Source organism: Squalius cephalus (assembly GCF_949319135.1).
Source record: "Squalius cephalus genome assembly, chromosome: 19".
NCBI classification, from domain to species: domain Eukaryota; kingdom Metazoa; phylum Chordata; class Actinopteri; order Cypriniformes; family Leuciscidae; genus Squalius; species Squalius cephalus.
The window spans coordinates 683,141-708,140 of NC_137140.1; the positions used below are offsets into that span (position 1 = coordinate 683,141).

Below are 25,000 nucleotides of genomic sequence, written 5' to 3' on the forward strand. Positions count from 1 at the left end.
GATGCAAACTGCGAGTTTCATTCTACGGTTTATTCATTTAAAGCGTTGCATTATCAGTGGTAAATCAAGCCTGCATTTTTCCGAAATCACATTTGGAATGGTCCTGTTTGCCCGTGGGCTTTGGGCTGGTGATGCTGTTCCTCTTCCAACCACACAGTGATCTACAAGAGCTCAGTCTGTGCGGTCGCGAAAACACATCTGGTAGTGGATCAACATTTAATCTGTATCGTGTGAGGCTCCGTCAATTATGTTTTACAGTCATACGGTCCGTATCAAAACTGATTATGTACAGTATGTTCTTCTGTTGTGCCAATCTGTTTTTGTTGTGTCCGTAAAGCAGGCCTTTGCCAGTACAATGACAGCACAATAATGAGCTCTTTAATGTATGTTCATTATCTCCATAGATGCGCACATCTGCTGTGAAGTTCTCCGAAACCTCTCACACATGATGAGGACGCTCAGGTGAAACGGTCAAAGCTCCTGTTCTTCAGAGCAATCACAGTATTTACATCGACACAATGATGACAAGAAGGATCTGAGTTCACGTTGACTTCACACGATCGTCCTGTTCTTCTGAGACCGATGCTGTTCTTCCTCAACGCTTCTCAGGTATGACTTACTTAATCACATTTCATTGTATGGCTTTACTGTAATCATGACTAGAAATCAATAACCATGTATACACTACCGGCCAAAAGTTTGGAATAACGGATAAAAAATCTGAAGCAGCTCTACTGTTTTCAACACTGATACTAATCATAAATGTTTCTTGAGCCTCAAATCATCATATTAGAGTGATTTCTGAAGGATCATGTGACACTGAAGACTGGAGTAATGATGCTGAAAATTCAGCTTTGATCACAGGAATAAATGTTAATTATTCCAAACTGTTGACCACCAGTATATCTTTCCAATAATTACAAACTGCTTTAATAAAGGTGGGGATATTTTGTGCATCAAAGGGAATATGTGTGATGTTTATTCTGCTTCTGTTGGAGTCGTTCCTGTGAAGATATGACCTAAAAGTCTGGTTCATAGCCGGTTTTATCACTGGGATTAAAGAGGATTGTGCTCATTTGAAATGATTTCACCTTGAAGAAAAATACCTGAGAGCATTTTACAATTGAGTGAGTAAAGCGCGTCTCTTTGCATCCGCACACTCCTCGTCATGCGTTTGATGTATTGAGTTGAATGTATTTCACTCTTTGGTGTTTTCTGTGGATAAATCATGGAGTAGTGCTGCATTCCAGCAGAAAAGTGCAAAAGCACACCATTTGAAGTCAAACTGGGAAACTTGTGTGGAAATCCACTGCTATTTATGCTAATGAAATACAAAAAGAGTCCGAGTTCCACCAGTACATGATGATAAACCAGTTTAGCAGGAGACAGCTGTATAAGACATGGTACATGTGCAAGACACAGTAAATATGTAAGACACAGTAAATGTGTAAGACACGGTAAATGTGTAGGACACGGTCAATGTGTAAGACACGGTAAATGTGTAAGACACGGTAAATGTGTAAGACATGGTACATGTGCAAGACACAGTAAATGTGTAAGTCACGGTAAATGTGTAAGACACGGTAAATGTGTAAGACACGGTAAATGTGTAAGGCACGGTAAATGTGTAGGACACTGTAAATGTGTAAGACACGGTAAATACGTCAGACACTGTAAATGTGTAAGACACGGTAAATGTGTAAGGCACGGTAAATGCGTCAGAAACGTAAATGCGTCAGACACGGTAAATGTGTAAGGCACTGTAAATGTGTAAGGCACGGTAAATGTGTAGGACACGGTAAATGCGTCAGAAACGTAAATGCGTCAGACACGGTAAATGTGTCAGACACGGTAAATGTGTAAGGCACGGTAAATGTGTCAGACACGGTAAATGCGTCAGAAACGTAAATGCGTCAGACACGGTAAATGTGTCAGACACGGTAAATGCGTCAGGCACGGTAAATGTGTAGGACACGGTAAATGTGTAGGACACTGTAAATGTGTAAGACACGGTAAATGTGTAGGACACGGTAAATGTGTAAGGCACTGTAAATGTGTAAGGCACGGTAAATGTGTAGGACACGGTAAATGTGTAGGACACGGTAAATGTGTAGGACACGGTAAATATGTAAGACATGGTAAATGTGTAAGGCACGGTAAATGTGTCAGAAACGGTAAATGCGTCAGACACGGTAAATGTGTCAGGCACGGTAAATGTGTAAGACACGGTAAATGCGTCAGACACGGTAAATGTGTAAGACACGGTAAATGTGTAAGACACGGTAAATGCGTCAGACACGGTAAATGTGTAAGACACGGTAAATGCGTTTGAAACGGTAAGTGTGTCAGACACGGTAAATGTGTAAGACACGGTAAATGCGTCAGACACGGTAAATGCGTCAGACACGGTAAATGTGTCAGGCACGGTAAATGTGTAAGGCACGGTAAATGCGTTTGAAACGGTAAATGCGTCAGACACGGTAAATGTGTAAGACACGGTAAATGCGTCAAAAACGGTAAATGCGTCAGACACGGTAAATGAGTCAGACACGGTAAATGAGTCAGACACGGTAAATGCGTCAGACACGGTAAATGTGTAAGACACGGTAAATGCGTTTGAAACGGTAAATGCGTCAGACACGGTAAATGCGTCACGGTAAATGTGTCAGACACGGTAAATGTGTAAGACACGGTAAATGTGTAAGTCACGGTAAATGTGTACGACATGGTAAATGTGTCAGAAACGGTAAATGCGTCAGACACGGTAAATGTGTCAGGCACGGTAAATGTGTAAGACACGGTAAATGCGTCAGACTCTGTAAATGTGTAAGACACGGTAAATGTGTCAAACGGTAAATGTGTCAGAAACGGTAAATGTGTCAGGCACGGTAAATGTGTAAGACACGGTAAATGCGTTTGAAACGGTAAATGCGTCAGACACGGTAAATGCGTAAGACACGGTAAATGCGTCAGAAACGGTAAATGCGTCAGACACGGTAAATGCGTCAGACACGGTAAATGTGTAAGACACGGTAAATGTGTAAGTCACAGTAAATGTGTACGACATGGTAAATGCGTCAGACACGGTAAATGCGTCAGACACGGTAAATGTGTAAGTCACGGTAAATGTGTAAGTCACGGTAAATGTGTAAGTCACGGTAAATGTGTAAGACACGGTAAATGTGTCAGACACAGTAAATGTGTAAGACACGGTAAATGTGTAAGTCACGGTAAATCTGTAAGGCACTGTAAATGTGTCTTACACGGTAAATGTGTAAGACACGGTAAATGTGTAAGACACGGTAAATGTGTTAGAAATGGTAAATGTGTAAGACACGGTAAATGTGTTAGACACGGTAGGGTAAATATGTAAGACACGGTAAATGTGTCAGAAACGGTAAATGTGTAAGACACGGTAAATGTGTCAGGCATGGTAAATGCGTCAGACACGGTAAATGCGTCAGACACGGTAAATGTGTCAGACATGGTAAATGCGTCAGACATGGTAAATGTGTCAGACATGGTAAATGTGTCAGACACTGTAAATGTGTCAGACACGGTAAATGCGTCAGACATGGTAAATGTGTCAGACATGGTAAATGTGTCAGACACGGTAAATGTGTCAGACATGGTAAATGCGTCAGACACGGTAAATGTGTAAGACTCTGTAAATGTGTAAGACAAGGTAAATGTGTCAGACACGGTAAATGTGTCAGACACGGTAAATGCGTCAGACACGGTAAATGTGTTAGACACGGTAGGGTAAATGTGTTAGACACGGTAAATGCGTCAGACACGGTAAATGTGTAAGACTCTGTAAATGTGTAAGACACGGTAAATGTGTCAGACACGGTAAATGCGTTAGACACGGTAAATGTGTCAGGCACGGTAAATGTCTCAGAAACGGTAAATGTGTAAGACACGGTAGGGTAAATATGTAAGACATGGTAAATGTGTCAGACACGGTAAATGTGTCAGACATGGTAAATGCGTCAGACACGGTAAATGTGTTAGACACTAAATGTGTAAGACTCTGTAAATGTGTAAAACAAGGTAAATGTGTCAGACATGGTAAATGCGTCAGACACGGTAAATGTGTTAGACACTGTAAATGTGTAAGACTCTGTAAATGTGTAAAACAAGGTAAATGTGTCAGACACGGTAAATGTGTCAGACACGGTAAATGCGTCAGACACGGTAAATGTGTAAGACACGGTAGGGTAAATATGTAAGACACGGTAAATGTGTCAGACACGGTAAATGTGCCAGACACTGTAAATGTGTCAGAAACGGTAAATGTGTCAGACACTGTAAATGCGTCAGACACGGTAAATGTGTCAGAAACGGTAAATGTGTAAGGCACTGTAAATATGTCAGACATGGTAAATGCGTCAGACACGGTAAATGTGTCAGAAACGGTAAATGTGTAAGGCACTGTAAATATGTCAGACATGGTAAATGCGTCAAACACGGTAAATGCGTCAGACACGGTAAATGTGTCAGACATGGTAAATGTGTCAGACACGGTAAATGTGTCAGACATGGTAAATGTGTCAGACACGGTAAATGTGTCAGACATGGTAAATGCGTCAGACACGGTAAATGTGTCAGACACGGTAAATGTGTCAGACATGGTAAATGCGTCAGACACGGTAAATGTGTCAGAAACGGTAAATGTGTAAGGCACTGTAAATATGTCAGACATGGTAAATGCGTCAGACACGGTAAATGCGTCAGACACGGTAAATGTGTCAGACATGGTAAATGTGTCAGACACGGTAAATGTGTCAGACATGGTAAATGTGTCAGACACGGTAAATGTGTCAGACATGGTAAATGCGTCAGACACGGTAAATGTGTCAGACACGGTAAATGTGTCAGACATGGTAAATGTGTCAGACATGGTAAATGTGTCAGACACGGTAAATGTGTCAGACACGGTAAATGTGTCAGACATGGTAAATGCGTCAGACACGGTAAATGTGTCAGACACGGTAAATGTGTCAGACATGGTAAATGTGTCAGACATGGTAAATGTGTCAGACACGGTAAATGTGTCAGACATGGTAAGTGCGTCAGACACGGTAAATGCGTCAGACACGGTAAATGTGTCAGACATGGTAAATGTGTCAGACACGGTAAATGTGTCAGACATGGTAAATGCGTCAGACACGGTAAATGTGTTAGACACTGTAAATGTGTAAGACTCTGTAAATGTGTAAGACAAGGTAAATGTGTCAGACACGGTAAATGTGTCAGACACGGTAAAAGTGTTAGACACTGTAAATGTGTAAGACTCTGTAAATGTGTAAGACACGGTAAATGTGTCAGACACGGTAAATGTGTCAGACACGGTAAATGCGTTAGACACGGTAAATGTGTCAGGCGCGGTAAATGTCTCAGAAACGGTAAATGTGTAAGACACGGTAAATGCGTTAGACACGGTAAATGTGTCAGGCGCGGTAAATGTCTCAGAAACGGTAAATGTGTAAGACACGGTAGGGTAAATATGTAAGACACGGTAAATGTGTCAGACACTGTAAATGTGTAAGACTCTGTAAATGTGTCAGACACGGTAAATGTGTCAGACACGGTAAATGTGTCAGACACGGTAAATGCGTTAGACACGGTAAATGCGTCAGACACGGTAAATGTGTAAGACTCTGTAAATGTGTAAGACTCTGTAAATGTGTAAGACACGGTAAATGCGTCAGACACTGTAAATGTGTAAGACACGGTAAATGTGTAAGACATTTGCATAAGCATCTTGTGGATCATCTTATTAAATAATATTGTAACAAACTATCTAGCTATCAGGGAACGTTCTGTCAAGGTTTTCTCAAAGTTATGAACAAACATTCTTCCAGCAACATTAATAGAACGTTCATTCAAAGTTATCTGCTCTTTAATAATGTTCTCAAAACATTAGCACAACAACATTATTTATACATCATTCATGGAACATTTTTATGAAGCGTTTTAGTTGGATGTTCGTCTTACAATGTTGTTACAAATGTTGTTACTTGTTTAGAACGTTCAGAGAACATTCAAAAGTAACGTTCCATAATGTTTGAAGAATAATACAATGGAATGTTTCCTTAATGTTCACATAAACAAGAAAAAAAAGGTTTTAAACATTTTAAAAATCAGGATGTTTTGATCGTTCAGAGAACATTCATCAACTTTAACGGGAACGTTATCAAAACATCTTTTCAGAACACATTTGTGAGCTGGTAAAGCAGTTATCATCAGCGTCGTATGAATATCTCAGGTTGAGTTTGAGGCCTGAATTTTTCTAAATATTGTGGAAAGATTTGCATAGTAAAAAAATTGTTTTCAGTCCAAGTTTCTTTACGTCACCGTCTTTAAAACATCACCAGTAACTCTCTATACGAGAAGAGTTTAGCAGTGTTTGTGTCACAGAACGTTAGATCGGCGAAGGTGAGCGCCGAGTAGATGAAACATCTGCTTATAGTCAAATGCACAACTCTGCTGGCCTGTAAATATTTTGATAACAGAATGCACTATAAACAACATCATCAGTCTGTTTGCATATGATGAAGAACGCTCAGAGATGGACGAGCAGATGCAGCGCTTCAAAGCTCGATAACGTCCTTTTACTGTAAGTGGCTCTTTTGATATGGGAATATGACAGTGATACTCAGCTTCGTCTGGTTTGCATGCTTCAGGCTCCGAAAGGTCGCAGATGTTCTCAATCCCTTCACTTGTACGACATTAGTTTACTAATTGCATTTGCATAAACATTTCATGTTTCCTATTTATCATGCATATTTCCATAAGTGGCTTTCAGAGTTTGTGTTCAGTGGCCATGAAGTGTGAACATGTGCAGTTGTTCTGGCTGATTCCTCCAGCCAAATCTAATATTGAAAATTATTGGTTAATAAATGTCTTAATTCTCAGTTATGTATTTTTGTTTGTTTGAATGCTGATGCTTCGGATGGATGACTTGATAATATAATCTTACCACAACATGGCTGATGTCTGTCCTGAGATGTTCAAAACAACCACGTTTTGCAAAAGAGTCTATAGAAATAATGAAACCAAGATCTTGCTTTACATTTGAAGTGCTAGAGATATGATCGGATGTAGTGCGAAGCATCATAAATAAGAGTAGTTGAAGAGCCCTGGTCGTGTCTGACTCGATGAACCCGTGCGAGACGCTGCCAGATTAAGTGCAGTGTCCATCGCTGACCACTAGGATTAATGCATGTTGTGGCAACAGGAGAGCTCACGCTTCACTGGCTCAGATGACGTTTCCTTCCTTTGTGGCTCAGTGCTTCTCCAGAGACGAGGATGATAATGAACAAGTGTTCTGTCACAGCGCTCGTGTCTCAGTGCCGGTTCAGAGAGAAGCCGTAGGGTTATCATCATCAAGGACTGAAGCGTATTCTTCCAAATGTGTATTCTTTATATGCTGTATGGAGACTGAAACCACGATAACTCTGGAGGAAAATGTCCTATTTTGATTTATTTTATTTCATTGAAATTTTTTATTTTGAGTACAACAGCTGGTTTCCAGATTTTAAAACTGAAATTGATTTTTAACGGTAACCGATAAGTCTTTATAGTCAGCCCTGCTGTGAGCTACGAGGTTGTTAATCGATCGTATTTGCTGCTGTTGAAACAGTCAGCCTGCATTATTTCATCTTAGTTTTAAAATGATCATATTTAAAAGTGGAATTCGTGGTGAACAACTACATTATTCATGATGCTGAACAGAAAATCCCACACAGCAAAATCTTGTTAGCTCCGCCCACTCCCATGAAGCACTGCGAATTACTTAACGAAGACAGTCTCCCTATGCTCTCTAATATTGTCACTGTTGTGTTATGTTTAGTTTGTTTTTTTCATCGGACTTGTCTTCTGTTATCATTAGTTCATCTTCATCACCTGTGTTCTGTTAATTAGTGTTCATCTGTGTCACCTGGTTTATGTTCATCAGTGTTAGTATTTAGTTCCCTTCAGTTCAGTTAGTCTTTGTCCGTTCTTAGTTGTAGTCATAGTCACGTTGTACTTGGTGTGAGTGTATCCTGCCTACCTGTCTGTAACCTGTTATATTTGTAAGTAAAACTTTGCATTGGAGCTTTTCTGCCTTTATCGTCTTCAACCTAGACAACACCCTGACAAATATATATATGGGTCAATGACGTGACGGGTCATTTGTTTTGTCCAAAGGCCTTAATAATAATAAAAAAACAAATATATAACATCCAAAGTATGTAAGGTAGTACAACTTGATCTCGTTTACTGAATCCAAAAGGTTTTAATTATATTTTACTACATATAAAGGTTAGGGCTGTCTAAAGATTAATCGCGATTAATCGCATCCAAAATAAAAGTTTGTTTTTAATAATATATGTGTGTGTACTGTGTATAATTAAATTTGTATATATAAATACACACACATGCATGTATATATTTAAGAAAAATCTGTTATTTATGTATAAAATTTTTTTATATTTATATATAATATAAACTATATAAATATATATACAGTATATGTATTCAAATATTTCTTAAATATACATGCATGTATGTGTATTTATATATACAAAATAATTATACACAGTACACACACATATATTATGTAAACACAAACTTTTATTTTGGATGCGATTAATCGTGATTAATCTTTTGACAGCCCTAATAAAGGTATTTTAAAGATTTTGAAGTGTCAAAAGGTCATTCGGTAAAACCGATATAGTAAATATTTAAATGGAATAATATTGTTTTTAATAACTAAAGGAACTACAATAATACAAATATAAAGCAGATAAGGCTCTTTTTTTTACATTTCCCCTTTTCTCCTTTCCCTGTGCAATGTTTTACTTGAATATGTTGGAGTGTTTAGAGTAGTCCAATAAATGATTACATTTATGAGATCAGTGATAATTTGTTTTAATATTTCTTCTGTGGTACACACTATATACTATCTCAACATCAATGTCAAATCAGTTTTTAACTTTCAAATCAGTGGTTAAACCGAATGACTTTTTTGGTAAAAAAAATTCTATCTTGTAAAAAATGACAAAAAACAGTGTTAATTGATTGTACAAACCACAAAATCTTAAACTAAAAAAACTAAGTAAACTAAAAAATGGTTTCAAATATAGTTATATCTCCATTCTATTTTTTTACACTTTTAAAAACCTTATTCGTCAATGACCCATATATATTAGTTTTAATAAACTTAAAATATATTGTTAGTGAATATTTAATCAACATTTTTAAACTAGCAGTTTTATATTTCTCCATTATTTTTAATTTGATTATACTGTTCGCAATGCTTCGTGGGATTGTAGTTCTTTCCCTCACCAAAGCCACTGAGTTCACAGTCTTATAATATAATTATTTTCTATATATAAATACACACACATGCATATATATTTAAGAAAAATGTGTTATTTATATATAAAATATTTATATATAATATAAATTATATATAATATAAATATATATATACACAGTATATACATGCAATATATACATGCATGTGTGTGTATTTATATATAGAAAATAATTATACACCATACACACACATATATTATGTAAAAACAAACTTTTATTTTGGATGCGATTAATCGTTTGACAGCCCTATTTATAATGCTTTAACGTAGTCTTCTTTTAAAATCGCTATGGGAGAAATGAACGTATAAAATCCCTCCGCTGAACCAGTGGCCGGCACCAGTGCTGTCTAAACACAGTAAAGAGTTTCAAAATAAAAGTCCTTACAGCATACACACAGGGAACTTAGAACATGTCTTTATTTAATGTATGTTTGAATAAATCTGACATGAAAACAGGTTTTTATTTCAGACATGTGTAAAAGTTTATATTTCAACAACAAATTGGAGTAGAAACATATGTCATTAAAAAGTGTTATGAGCTATTTAAATGTTTGTAACTTCATTATTAAATGCATGTTATTTTGGTTTCGTGTTTGTCTTAATGAAAACTTTAATTTCAATTGTTGATGTTTCAGTAAAAACACTAGTTTTGTCTGAAGTGTCGCTTTAAGCGGATCTCTTCAACATGTTTCGGCTCGACTCTAGTAGTTCTGAGGTGAAAGATGTTGTGATCGAGGTGACGGACAGATCTTGCCGTAGAGTTTAAGGAAAGCAGGTACAAAAACATGCAGCCAAATGACCAAAATGAGTAAAAAAATAAATAAATGTGCAAATTAACTTTTGTGTAGTTTCTCTGGCTGATCCTGGAAAACGGTCGCTGTCTTCAGAGCGCTTTGGAGAAGAATGTCACTTTGTGGTAATTTCCCACTAAACGTTTGGTAGCTCTTATCACATGGGAACAAGCGTGCTTATCTGATGATATCAGCCTGTGTGAGCCAGAGCCCACTTTCCAAACTATTCCAAATGTCACTATTTTTTAAAGTCACTACATTTTTTGGATACTTTCAGCAGCCTTTCAAAATATCATTATATTAAAGCTCTCCTTCAGGTCTCTTTCATAGAGCTATCAGGCAAGAGCTTAATAAAGCAAAATCTATGATGACAGCTTGTTATCTTTGTCATTTAATGCAATAAAACGCTGGAAAAGAGCTTTGTGGAATCGAACGGGCAGGCCAAGTGCTGAACACATAAACATGAGAGGCAGTCGTGTTGAACTCATTACGCTGATTATCGCAGACACTGACGGCCTGAAAACTGGCAAAGTCCTGCTTCATTTCCTACTGGTTATTCACAGTCTCATTTTTCTGAGTCAAAACAAGCGCTGGTGTAGCGTAATGGAGGCTGGCATGTGAACGCTGAGAGCACACGGAGTCTCCTGTGAACTCGTCCCGTCACACGCCGGATCTGTTTCTGTTGGCTGTTTCTGACAGCACTGATGACATAAATGATGTGAACTCTCTTATCGAGTCTGTTATCGTGGATGTTAGAGCAATCACACCAGCTATTAGGCCACTTGGCTTCAGTACAGTGTTGTTTACTTGCCCATGGCTGATTAATGTTAATAGCATCGCATGAACCAAAAAACCAGGGCCACAGCAGCCCTTATAACTCTGTAAGGAAATGTCCAGCTTTTATCATATTTTATTATTTTATTTTATTTATTTATTGTATTTTATTATTTGTTGGTGGATGTCATGCATTTACATTTACATGCATTTATATTTATTATTTCCCAGAACTGTGTTCGTTTTTTGGTTTTATTTTGTGTGGATGTCACACATTTATAAATAGGAATATTTCCCAGATCTGTATTCATTGTATTTTATATATCATTTATTTTCATTTTAATTTTTTTTTTTTTTTTTTTTTTTGTCATACATTTATAAACAGGAATATTTCCCAGATCTGTGTTCCTTGTATTTTGTGTTATTTATTTTGTTTTTTGTTTTGTATTATTTATCATTAATTTATTGTATTTTGTGATTGATGTCATCTTTTTTAAACAGGAATATTTCACAGATATGTGTTAAATAAATCAATTAATTTATTTGCGTGGATGTCACACATTTATAAATAGGAATATTTCCCAGAGCGGTGTTAAATGTTTTTGTTTTCATTTTATTATTTTATTTTCATTTTTAATTGTTTTATTTTGTTGATGTCATACATGTATGAACAGGAATATTTCCCAGATCTGTGTTCATTGTGTTTTATATTTTTTGATCATTTTTTTTTTTTTTTGTGGATGTCTTGTGATACGGTGTCATACGCTTTTCATCTTGCGACGTCTAAGTCTTGTTTCCAGCTCTTTGTCGTCAGGGTTATGGTCATGACAGTGAGTGTGACAGTCTGTTTGTGTTTGCATATCTCACAATCCGCTGTTTCTTAACTGTTAACATCAGACTGCATATAAATCCACATTAACCTCCTTCCTCAGCCTGAAATGAAACCCAAAGGGTTAAAACAGTCTAAGAGCCGATCGCGGAACGCCCGTTTAAGAGATTTCACAGTCATCTTCTCAAAAGTGCATGTGTCCTGTACTAGCTGCACCAAGAATAACGTACGGCCTTTTCCACACAGCTTGTATATTTCTATAGGACGTATGTGTATGTCACAAATAAAATGTAGAAGCGCATGGTGAAAAAGTTTTGATTATAAAAACCGGCCTGTTTCCACTGATCATAAAGAGCTTGACAGTAATCTAAACACATATACACAGTGTACAATATTTAGCTTTGTTGTCCAGAGAAGAAAACCATTCGTCGGAGCGGTTTACAGTAGGAGAACGCAGGATAAACAGGTGGAACATTCCAGCGTGTTCATCTGGAGACGGCCAGGCCTCTGGGTTTGTCAGGTAGAAGCTGAACGAGGTTTATCTCCAGCATGATTTGTGCTGCTGGATGCAGATGCACTGTTTGTTTGAGGATTCACGAGCGAGGAGTTTGCGTGGCAGCCGCGCATCATGTCTCGTGTTCGACAGCTCGTGAATCCAGCTATGGAAAGTCTTGGCTTTGCAATGAAAGGATCTCAGTGTAATGTGTCAAACTGGGCCGAGGGTTTCCTCGCCGCTCGCTTTGAATCGTGGAACGCCATCGAAAACGAGGTGCAGATGTTGATCAGAAGGAGCTGGAGAACGTAATGCTGAGAGATCCATGGGAAAGGAAGCTCTACAAGCAGACATAAATCCACCTGCGCTTCAAAACCCTTAGTTTACTTGTACCTGTCTCTCAGGTGTGCACTACAACATTCTCAGACGGACACATGATGTGTAATATACACAGACATAAGTCAAGTCACCTTTATTTCTATAGCTCTTTATACAATACAGATTGTTTCAAAGCAGCTTTACAGTGAAAAATAGGAAAATGATAATTTCATGCATTTCATATATCATGCGTTGTGGTCGTGTCTAGACGCATGCGGGTCCTCCATCTGATCTGGATACGGCCCGGATCCGGCTGACTACATCATGCGTTGTGGTCGTGTCTAGGCGCAGGTCCTCCATCTGATCTGGATACGGCCTGGATCCGGCTGACTACATCATGAGTTGTGGTCGTGTCTAGGCGCAGGTCCTCCATCTGATCTGGATACGGCCCGGATCCGGCTGACTACATCATGCGTTGTGGTCGTGTCTAGACGCAGGTCCACCATCTGATCTGGATACGGCCCGGATCCGGCTGACTACATCATGAGCTGTGGTCGTGTCTAGACGCAGGTCCACCATCTGATCTGGATACGGCCCGGATCCAGCTGACTACATCATGAGCTGTGGTCGTGTCTAGACGCAGGTCCACCATCTGATCTGGATACGGCCCGGATCCGGCTGACTACATCATGTGTTGTGGTCGTGTCTAAGCGCAGGTCCTCCATCTGATCTGGATACGGCCCGGATCCGGCTGACTACATCATGTGTTGTGGTCGTGTCTAGGCGCAGGTCCTCCATCTGATCTGGATACGGCCCGGATCCGGCTGACTACATCATGAGCTGTGGTCGTGTCTAGACGCAGGTCCACCATCTGATCTGGATACGGCCCGGATCCGGCTGACTACATCATGTTTTGTGGTCGTGTCTAAGCGCAGGTCCTCCATCTGATCTGGATACGGCCCGGATCCGGCTGACTACATCATGTGTTGTGGTCGTGTCTAAGCGCAGGTCCTCCATCTGATCTGGATACGGCCCGGATCCGGCTGACTACATCATGTGTTGTGGTCGTGTCTAGACGCAGGTCCTCCATCTGATCTGGATACGGCCCGGATCTGGCTGACTACATCATGCGTTGTGGTCGTGTCTAGGCGCAGGTCCTCCATCTGATCTGGATACGGCCTGGATCCGGCTGACTACATCATGTGTTGTGGTCGTGTCTAAGCGCAGGTCCTCCATCTGATCTGGATACGACCCGGATCCGGCTGACTACATCATGTGTTGTGGTCGTGTCTAGGCGCAGGTCCTCCATCTGATCTGGATACGACCCGGATCCGGCTGACTACATCATGAGTTGTGGTCGTGTCTAGGCGCAGGTCCTCCATCTGATCTGGATACGGCCTGGATCCGGCTGACTACATCATGTGTTGTGGTCGTGTCTAGGCGCAGGTCCTCCATCTGATCTGGATACGACCCGGATCCGGCTGACTACATCATGTGTTGTGGTCGTGTCTAGATGTAGGTCCTCCATCTGATCTGGATACGGCCTGGATCCGGCTGACTACATCATGCGTTGTGGTCGTGTCTAGGCGCAGGTCCACCATCTGATCTGGATACGGCCTGGATCCGGCTGACTACATCATGTGTTGTGGTCGTGTCTAGGCGCAGGTCCTCCATCTGATCTGGATACGACCCGGATCCGGCTGACTACATCATGTGTTGTGGTCGTGTCTAGGCGCAGGTCCTCCATCTGATCTGGATACGACCCGGATCTGGCTGACTACATCATGCGTTGTGGTCGTGTCTAGGCGCAGGTCCTCCATCTGATCTGGATACGACCCGGATCCGGCTGACTACATCATGAGTTGTGGTCGTGTCTAGGCGCAGGTCCTCCATATGATCTGGATACGGCCCGGATCCGGCTGACTACATCATGCGTTGTGGTCGTGTCTAGGCGCAGGTCCTCCATCTGATCTGGATACGGCCCGGATCCGGCTGACTACATCATGAGTTGTGGTCGTGTCTAGGCGCAGGTCCTCCATCTGATCTGGATACGGCCCGGATCCGGCTGACTACATCATGAGTTGTGGTCGTGTCTAAGCGCAGGTCCTCCATCTGATCTGGATACGGCCCGGATCCGGCTGACTACATCATGCGTTGTGGTCGTGTCTAGGCGCAGGTCCTCCATCTGATCTGGATACGACCCGGATCCGGCTGACTACATCATGAGTTGTGGTCGTGTCTAGACGCAGGTCCTCCATCTGATCTGGATACGGCCCGGATCCGGCTGACTACATCATGCGTTGTGGTCGTGTCTAGGCGCAGGTCCTCCATCTGATCTGGATACGGCCCGGATCCGGCTGACTACATCATGCGTTGTGGTCGTGTCTAGGCGCAGGTCCTCCATCTGATCTGGATACGGCCCGGATCCGGCTGACTACATCATGTGTTGTGGTCGTGTCTAGGCGCAGGTCCTCCATCTGATCTGGATACGGCCCGGATCCGGCTGACTACATCATGAGTTGTGGTCGTGTCTAGGCGCAGGTCCTCCATCTGATCTGGATACGGCCCGGATCCGGCTGACTACATCATGAGTTGTGGTCGTGTCTAAGCGCAGGTCCTCCATCTGATCTGGATACGGCCCGGATCCGGCTGACTACATCATGCGTTGTGGTCGTGTCTAGGCGCAGGTCCTCCATCTGATCTGGATACGGCCCGGATCCGGCTGACTACATCATGCGTTGTGGTCGTGTCTAGGTGCAGGTCCACCATCTGATCTGGATTTTTATGTATATATTTATTATTCATTTGTTTTATTTTGTCGTGGATGTCATACTCCTTTAAACAGGAATATTTCACAAATCTGTGTTATTTATTTATTTATTTATTTATTGCGTGGAAGTCACACATTCATAAATATAAATATTTCCTAGATCTGTATTTATTTTTTTATTTTATTTTTATTTTATTTTTATTATTGTTATTAAAAAGTCAGAACATTTAAAAGAACATTGTTATATGTGTATGCCAGGTTAAAGAGATGTTTATAGTCTAGATTTAAACTAACAGAGTGTGTCTGCTTCCCGGACAGTTTTAGGAAGACTGTTCCAGAGTTTAGGTGCTAAATAGCAAAAAACAGGGACTTTTCCTAAGTTTCTGAAAAGATGGATTGGCATCTACATGATCTCCAGGGGCCGGTTGCACCAGCTGTGCGCAGGTTACAACTTAGCCAAGTTTTGATGTAAAGTTACGAATTACTAAACTACTACGCACTTCTAAATATTTTTGTGTTGCACCATTAAATTTAGTTGAAGTGTAACTATGTATAAACAAAATATTTACGAAAGCCTCAGATCAGGAGTAATGGTTGGAATAAAATAGCAGACAAATTGAGCTGCATCAATAAACTCTTCTTTTACCTGACAGACTTCAATTCTTTAGACATATATGAGAATGGTGACATTTACACTCGCTTACATTTTAAGATAAAGAACATTATGTGAAAAGATTACTTTGTTAGTGGCTCTTCAACACGAACCCGTCCTAAACAGCGCGGCACTGTGTGCATCTGTCCCATCGGCCCATGTTGTGCATGTCAAATATTAGGCAGAATCAATAAACTTAATTTATTAACATTTATTTACAACTTCTGTTCCTGTAAATATCACATTTTGTTAATGCTTAACTTGTCGACCGCAGCGGTGGAATGCCTTTGAATTATCTTGAGACTTTTTCCAGCTAATATTCATATGCGCAGTTAATTAAGATGATTTGATCAGGCCTAGACGGGCTCACAGTGATTCATGCCATCATCAAATAATAAAGTACTAAAGTATTACATCTTGGGTTGCCAAAAAAGAATTTGATGAGATGATAACTAATCTTCGGACATGATATTCCTTTGTTTATGGTTAAAGACACATCAGACATTTTTTAATATGCGACATGTAATTGTGTTTTAAAGTTCATCCAGATGAAGTGGCCATAGGCGTCCACTGTACGAAGTCTTTCAGGGTTTATTTCCAGTCTCTGGCCGCAGCATTGTTAGTGTGTTTGTGTTATCATATCTTTTGTGGCTATCCACAACCATTTTTCATTGTGATCTTCCATAAAAACATAAATAATTGACTCGGCATGGCACGCTTTAAAAGCACGCTGGCCCATTAAAAGGAAGATCTGGCATCAAATCTGTCAATTTCCACATTTTATCTGCTCTCTCTTGTAGGCCTGGATGAATCTGGGCAAGACCTGGCCACCCACAGCGAGCTGTGACGGCCCGGGACGCTTGTCTCGCCGGCATATCTCCAGCGACCTCAAAGTAAATACACTCCCTTTCTAGGGAAGCATGGAAACTTATTATGACTGGACCATTCACTAATATACTGTAGAATACACTCGCACACCACAGCAAAAGTTACGGAGCGATTATGAACAGCGAAATGATTGTGGAAAAGGACAAACATGGCCAACTTTTACATCTCGTTTCCAACACAGAGTTGATGGTAACTGGTCGATGTCGTATCATTAAATGACGTCTCTGAAACAGGCCAGATGCCACATTTTGTTATGCGAACATGTCCTTATCCTGGTGCGTTTATCCGTTTTGCTGCTATCAGAATGGATGTGGTTTGTGGCGAGTCGTTTATTTCATGATTTCCCAGAAGATCTGTCGCATGTCGCTGTTTTCATTTTTTTAATCCTCAGACAGAAATGTAAACTTTTCCCGTTGACCTTGTTTTGACTTTTGAGGTTTCGGCATTAAAACGCAACCTGAAGTGCCGATTTAACATCATATCCCTCAAGGGCAGTTTTGCTTATACAAATTGATCAAAATAGATATTTGCACGTTCTTGATATTTTTTTCTTCACGCTATTAAATCCATACAGACAGTTGGAGAATGTTCCCATGACGAGGTCGTTCCAGCAGTCGGGCCGCGTCTGCGCAAGCCTTTATTTTAGACCCTAAACTCATGGGAAAGCTATTTCTGAACTCGCTCAGAAAACACTCCCAGTTGTTTATTAGCAGGTGCAGAGGCACAATGAACCGAGAATAGCGTTGTAAAGTAAACACCGATCAGAATAGACATCGGGCATGGAATAAATACATTAATATGAGCTTGATCGAGCTATTTTGAATGATGATTATTAATGAATGCAGCTGAAAACGGTTGCCTGGGTGTTTCCACTGTTAGACGAGAGGAACGGGAGAAATCCCATTTAAAACGCATCAGTTAGAAACGGACTCTTTGTATTCCATATGGTCTTGAAATTCCAAGTTTAAATTGAACGACTCTTAAACGTCAAATTCACTTCAAAACATGATGTTCTTCCTCAGTGTTTCTGTCTTGTTATCCAGCACAAACATCCAAACATTCTTAAATCAAGATAGATTTAATGGAGAAGCAAACTGACTTGAAAATGTGTAAAAGTGAAGTGAGTTTGTGCTTAAAACAGGAGCAAATATCTTCCAACGGGCTCAGAAAAATATCTTGACACCATTAGCATTTTCTGACACCATTGGCAGATATTTGTTCAAACTCACTTCATTTTGACAAGGCATGATATTTTACAACCTCATTTTGATATAATGCATCACCTTGACATTTCTAACTTTATTCCCCCAAGAAATTTATCAAACTGAATTAATTCACAAATTAAAGCATGGCCATCGTAGAAAAGGTGTATTGACATCAGTATATATACAAATGTATTTTTAAATAATTAATAGATCCATACACTCTCCCAGAGAATGACTATAGCTATAAATTACTGAAGCTTATTATTTCATAATTCTATTTTCTTGCCATTGCAAGTTTAAATCTTGCAATTTGGACTTTCTATTTTTTCCCCATGGCGTAAACAAGCGTCCACAGTCAATACTATAAGACTATGAATATAAACCGATTAGTACATGTTGATGGTCAGACCTGGGCGTTGTCGAGAAGCCCGGCATGTTGATCTGAACACGTAAACATCACGCTATAAGTAGGATGTTGTGTTTTGCGTTCTCTGTATGCACTAGTAGCTGCACGTAAATATTTCTGTGTGTAATTACATTCCTGAGCTCTTCAGCTGCATTTTTGGGGGAAAGTCTTCAAAACGAGCTACTTGTTGCATTTGCCGTCCAGGTCTGTTTGTGTATAATCGATGTATACACAGCTGTCAGCTTAAGAAACACCGCGATCCGTTTAATCACAACCAGCTTTTCCCGAGCATCCCACTTTAACAGAGGAATGAAAGCAACAGAAAATAGAGATGGATGGAGCATCTCGATCCTCTGGGAGCCTCGCGACCCATGCGACTCGCTTTTGTGTTTCCCACACACTGACATGAGCTTCATCTGCACTGCGGAGCACTTCTGCTTTCAGATTAATTCTAGTCTTAGCCTATGATTCATAGTTCATACTTTCTTATGATGTTACAAGCCATCAGTGGCAGGATTACAAGAGTTTAAAAGGTTACCCAAACATTACAGCACTTCTCTTTCCCAATAAACTGATTCCTGAAGATCTTAGCAGCCAAGCTTCATTGGTGTTTTTTCTGTGAACCTTAAACTACAACCATAAATCATCAGTGTCATACACTGCTAAAAATCATGTTCTTCCTCAGTATTTTTGTCTTGTTTTCCAGTACAAACATCTAAACATTCTTAAATCAGGATACATTTACTGGAGAAGCAGCAAATTGTCTGAATGATATTTTAAGATATTTCAAAATTAAGTGACTTTTTGCTTTAAACAAGAACAAATATCTGCCAATGGAGTTCAAAAAATAAGCTTCAATCAAAGGAAAAACAAGGGTATTTTTCTGACTCCACTGACTCCATTTTTGCTGTGTATTTTCATCCGATTTGAGTTTAGTAGCAAGTTGTGTAAAGGATGTACGACGTGTGTGTGTATATACAGTACTGTGTTGTGTACAAATGGTTTTAAGTCAGTTATTTATATCTCTTGCTGTAGTGTGTCAGTAGGAAATATCAGTTTACATTCCCAAACATTCTTTTTGCCATTAATTGTAATAATCCAGTGAGATTTGTGTATGCACAAGGAGTCTGACAACAGCCGGTGTGATCTGATCTCACCATGCCTAAGACTTTTGCACAGTACTGTATATATATATATATATATGCTAATCCAGTCGCTCAAATTGAGCGGGATATTTGGATTTGACATGTCCTGGGAATGTGCATGTGTGAAATTAGACCTTTTTTCCCTTGAGCCGTTAAATGTCTCCGGCTCAAGATCCTGATTTGCTGAAGCTCAGGTCTGGAAAAGGGATGAATGGTTGTGTTTCTCTGTGTTCTCTCTGCGGGACGGTCTCAACGCTGGCATCCCAGATCTCCTCTCGACTCCCACAGGATCAGCAGAGAACATCAGCCCGGCCTGTTCCCAGATACACACACACACACACTCACGAGGCTCTGAAACTCTGGTCTGTTAGCCGGTGGTTTGACCATCTGAAGGGGTTTCCCCAGCCCAAGGGTCATTTATTTGGCCGTCTTCCATCATCGCTGCTAAAATAAGAGCAGTCGCGCAAAAGGCCACAACGAGGCGAGTTCATGTTTAAATGTGACTGATTTAAATCCAATCCATCAGTCGAGATTTGTGGCCTGTAATCTCAGTGTTCACTCCCCGCTGAGACTGACGGATGGGAATTCACATCGACTAATAAGAGTCAGATAAGAGCTCAAGGGACATGTTGGAGTAGTTCCCCCAAAATACATTTACCTTCATGCCATTCCAAACCTTAGGAACCTCCATGGAACTCAAAGGAGAAGTTTCGGATGATGTGCACGTCGCTCTCACGTTCATGAAGAGTCTGAGGTGCGTTTTCCAAAAGCATTGTTATGCAACTATGGACGCAAGTTCAGTTGTTACCAGCAGTTCAGCGATCCTGAAACTCCAGCTCTCGACCCGTGGTTAGACGACTTGTTGCAGTGACGTGTGGACTTAAATAGATCATGCTTTAAGCACACTAAGATAACATGCAGCAGAATCTACTGTATGTCTTTCATTTAAAAAGGGGTTTTCACATTTTATAATTTTTGGCACCCCAAAGAACCTTTCAGTGATCAGTCGAGTCTCCTTCATTTATATAGCGCTTCTACCAATATAGATCGTTTTCACAGCAGTTTTACAGTGATAACAGGAGATTACAGTAACAGAGAGTGTTTAGGCTTTACAGCAGCTCTAGAATAAAGTTATTGTCCAGCTAAAGTTAGTTTTGATTGATTCACTTCCATTGTAAAGATCATTAGTTATTAACTTAGCGGCCGCTAACACACACCGTTCTAACAGAAAACACCACCGCTGTGACGTCATTAACAACAGTTGAATATTGTTGAACAAATGTAGTTAAACTGTAAAATTGTGCCTCAGATTTGCGACAGCTCGGAGATACTCGTGAGTTAGCTAGTTAATTTCTCCAATTAAGCATCACAATGTGGCTGTTAAGTAATTGGCTCGTGGAGGAATCAGACTGAATCAGACAGTTCTCCAGTTGGTTTCGGGAGACATGGATTACTTTTGTACTTTTGCATCATTTTTGAGGCTTGAAAACTCTGGAAAATAGTGACTGGTGAATCATTAAAATGTCCTCTTTATGTTCATTGGAAGAAAGAAACATGAAGTTGAGTAAATGATCAAACAATTTTCATTTTTAAGGGACATATGGCTTACAATTTCATAAGTCCCAGTAATTTTGTGGGGATAAATGAATCTGTGAAGCAAAGTAAAAGATTAGTTGAATTATTTGTGAATCCGAGTGAAACGCTTCTGGAACAAGAACACATGTGGGCGTGGCTTGATTGTGTCCATGGGGAATTGATTGGAGGGTTGGATGGTTGTGGTTTGCTATTGGCTGATCTCATGTGAGTGACAAGTTATAGCCCCGCCCTAGTCATCAGAGAAGAGAAGAGATGTCACTGTTCTGATTTAAGATTACCAGGAACATCAATTTAACTCAATCAAAGATAAATAATTTAGAATAAACACTACAATATTCCATTAAAAAACAAGAATTGTCCATTTTGATTTCATGGTGACTTCAGTCTCTTCCACTGAACACATTCCCATTGGTTCCCAGTTGTTAGGTTGCGTCTGGAGGCCGAGATCATGTCGTCAGTGACACAAATCTCCACCAGCGGGTCATTGAGTCATAACAACAGAACACACTCGTGCTCCTCCACGGGTCCAGAACACACACTCACCCCCCTCCACGGGACCAGAACACACACTCGCACTCCTCCACGGGTCCAGAACACACACTCGCGCTCCTCCACAGGTCCAGAACACACACTCACGCTCCTCCACGGGTCCAGAACACACACTCGCGCTCCTCCACGGGTCCAGAACACACACTCGCGCTCCTCCACGGGTCCCAAACACACACTCATGCTCCTCCACGGGTCCCAAACACACACTCTCGCTCCTCCAGGGGTCCCGAACACACACTCGCGCTCCTCCACAGGTCCAGAACACACACTCGCGCTCCTCCACGGGTCCAGAACACACACTCGCACTCCTCCACAGGTCCAGAACACACACTCGCGCTCCTCCACGGGTCCAGAACACACACTCGTGCTCCTCCACGGGTCCAGAACACACACTCGCGCTCCTCCACAGGTCCAGAACACACACTCACGCTCCTCCACAGGTCCAGAACACACACTCACGCTCCTCCACGGGTCCAGAACACACACTCGTGCTCCTCCACGGGTCCAGAACACACACTTGTGCTCCTCCACGGGTCCCAAACACACACTCGCGCTCCTCCACGGGTCCCGAACACACACTCGCGCTCCTCCACGGGTCCCGAACACACACTTGTGCTCCTCCACGGGTCCCAAACACACACTCGCGCTCCTCCACGGGTCCCGAACACACACTCGCGCTCCTCCACAGGTCCCGAACACACACTCGCGCTCCTCCACGGGTCCAGAACACACACTCGCGCTCCTCCACAGGTCCAGAACACACACTCGCGCTCCTCCACGGGTCCAGAACACACACTCGCACTCCTCCACAGGTCCAGAACACACACTCACGCTCCTCCACGGTTCCAGAACACACACTCACGCTCCTCCACGGGTCCCAAACACACACTCGCACTCCTCCACAGGTCCAGAACACACACTCGCGCTCCTCCACGGGTCCAGAACACACACTCGCGCTCCTCCACGGGTCCAGAACACACACTCGCGCTCCTCCACGGGTCCCGAACACACACTCGCGCTCCTCCAGGTGTCCCGAACACACACTCGTGCTCCTCCACGGGTCCCAAACACACACTCGTGCTCCTCCACGGGTCCCAAACACACACTCGTGCTCCTCCACGGGTCCAGAACACACACTTGTGCTCCTCCACGGGTCCCAAACACACACTCGTGCTCCTCCACGGGTCCCAAACACACACTCACGCTCCTCCAGGTGTCCCGAACACACACTCGTGCTCCTCCACGGGTCCCAAACACACACTCGTGCTCCTCCACGGGTCCCAAACACACACTCGCACTCCTCCACAGGTCCAGAACACACACTCGCGCTCCTCCACGGGTCCAGAACACACACTCACGCTCCTCCACGGTTCCAGAACACACACTCGCGCTCCTCCACGGGTCCAGAACACACACTCGCGCTCCTCCACAGGTCCAGAACACACACTCGCGCTCCTCCACGGGTCCAGAACACACACTCACGCTCCTCCACGGGTCCAGAACACACACTCGCGCTCCTCCACGGGTCCAGAACACACACTCGTGCTCCTCCACGGGTCCCAAACACACACTCGCGCTCCTCCACGGGTCCAGAACACACACTCGCGCTCCTCCACGGGTCCCGAACACACACTCGCGCTCCTCCACGGGTCCCGAACACACACTCGCGCTCCTCCACGGGTCCAGAACACACACTCGCGCTCCTCCACGGTTCCAGAACACACACTCGCGCTCCTCCACCGGTCCAGAACACACACTCGCGCTCCTCCACGGGTCCAGAACACACACTCGCGCTCCTCCACGGGTCCAGAACACACACTCGCGCTCCTCCACGGGTCCAGAACACACACTCGCGCTCCTCCACGGGTCCAGAACACACACTCGCGCTCCTCCACGGGTCCAGAACACACACTCGCGCTCCTCCACGGTTCCAGAACACACACTCGCGCTCCTCCACGGTTCCAGAACACACACTCGCGCTCCTCCACGGGTCCAGAACACACACTCGCGCTCCTCCATGGGTCCAGAACACACACTCGCGCTCCTCCACGGGTCCAGAACACACACTCGCGCTCCTCCACGGGTCCAGAACACACACTCGCGCTCCTCCACGGTTCCAGAACACACACTCGCGCTCCTCCACGGTTCCAGAACACACACTCGTGCTCCTCCACAGGTCCAGAACACACACTCGCGCTCCTCCACAGGTCCAGAACACACACTCGCGCTCCTCCACAGGTCCCAAACACACACTCGCGCTCCTCCACAGGTCCCGAACACACACTCACGCTCCTCCACGAGTCCCAAACACACACTCTCGCTCCTCCAGGGGTCCCGAACACACACTCGCGCTCCTCCACGGGTCCCAAACACACACTCGCGCTCCTCCACAGGTCCAGAACACACACTCACGCTCCTCCACGAGTCCCAAACACACACTCGCGCTCCTCCACGAGTCCCAAACACACACTCGCGCTCCTCCACAGGTCCAGAACACACACTCACGCTCCTCCACGGGTCCCAAACACACACTCTCGCTCCTCCAGGGGTCCCGAACACACACTCGCGCTCCTCCACGGGTCCCGAACACACACTCACGCTCCTCCACGGGTCCCGAACACACACTCGCGCTCCTCCACAGGTCCCGAACACACACTCACGCTCCTCCACAGGTCCAGAACACACACTCGCGCTCCTCCAGGGGTCCCGAACACACACTCGCGCTCCTCCACGGGTCCCGAACACACACTCGCGCTCCTCCACAGGTCCCGAACACACACTCACGCTCCTCCACAGGTCCAGAACACACACTCGCGCTCCTCCACGGGTCCCGAACACACACTCGCGCTCCTCCACGGGTCCCGAACACACACTCGCGCTCCTCCACGGGTCCAGAACACACACTCGCGCTCCTCCACGGGTCCCGAACACACACTCGCGCTCCTCCACAGGTCCCGAACACACACTCGCGCTCCTCCACGGGTCCCGAACACACACTCGCGCTCCTCCACGGGTCCCGAACACACACTCGCGCTCCTCCACAGGTCCCGAACACACACTCACGCTCCTCCACAGGTCCAGAACACACACTCGCGCTCCTCCACGGGTCCCGAACACACACTCGCGCTCCTCCACGGGTCCAGAACACACACTCGCGCTCCTCCACGGGTCCAGAACACACACTCGCGCTCCTCCACAGGTCCAGAACACACACTC

At 43.1% G+C, this 25,000-nt stretch overlaps 1 protein-coding gene across 1 annotated transcript in view; it reads left to right on the forward strand.

The window, feature by feature from the left end:
- The window catches only part of myocd (myocardin), a 172,213-nt gene that overhangs the window by 73 nt on the left and 147,140 nt on the right, over positions 1-25,000 (forward strand). Inside the window, exons 1-2 of the mRNA XM_079851983.1 lie at positions 1-265; positions 405-609. The exon at positions 1-265 is cut by the window's left edge and continues 73 nt beyond it. The gene's annotated coding sequence lies outside the window, so the exon portion shown is untranslated. The remainder of the gene's footprint in view (positions 266-404; positions 610-25,000) is intronic.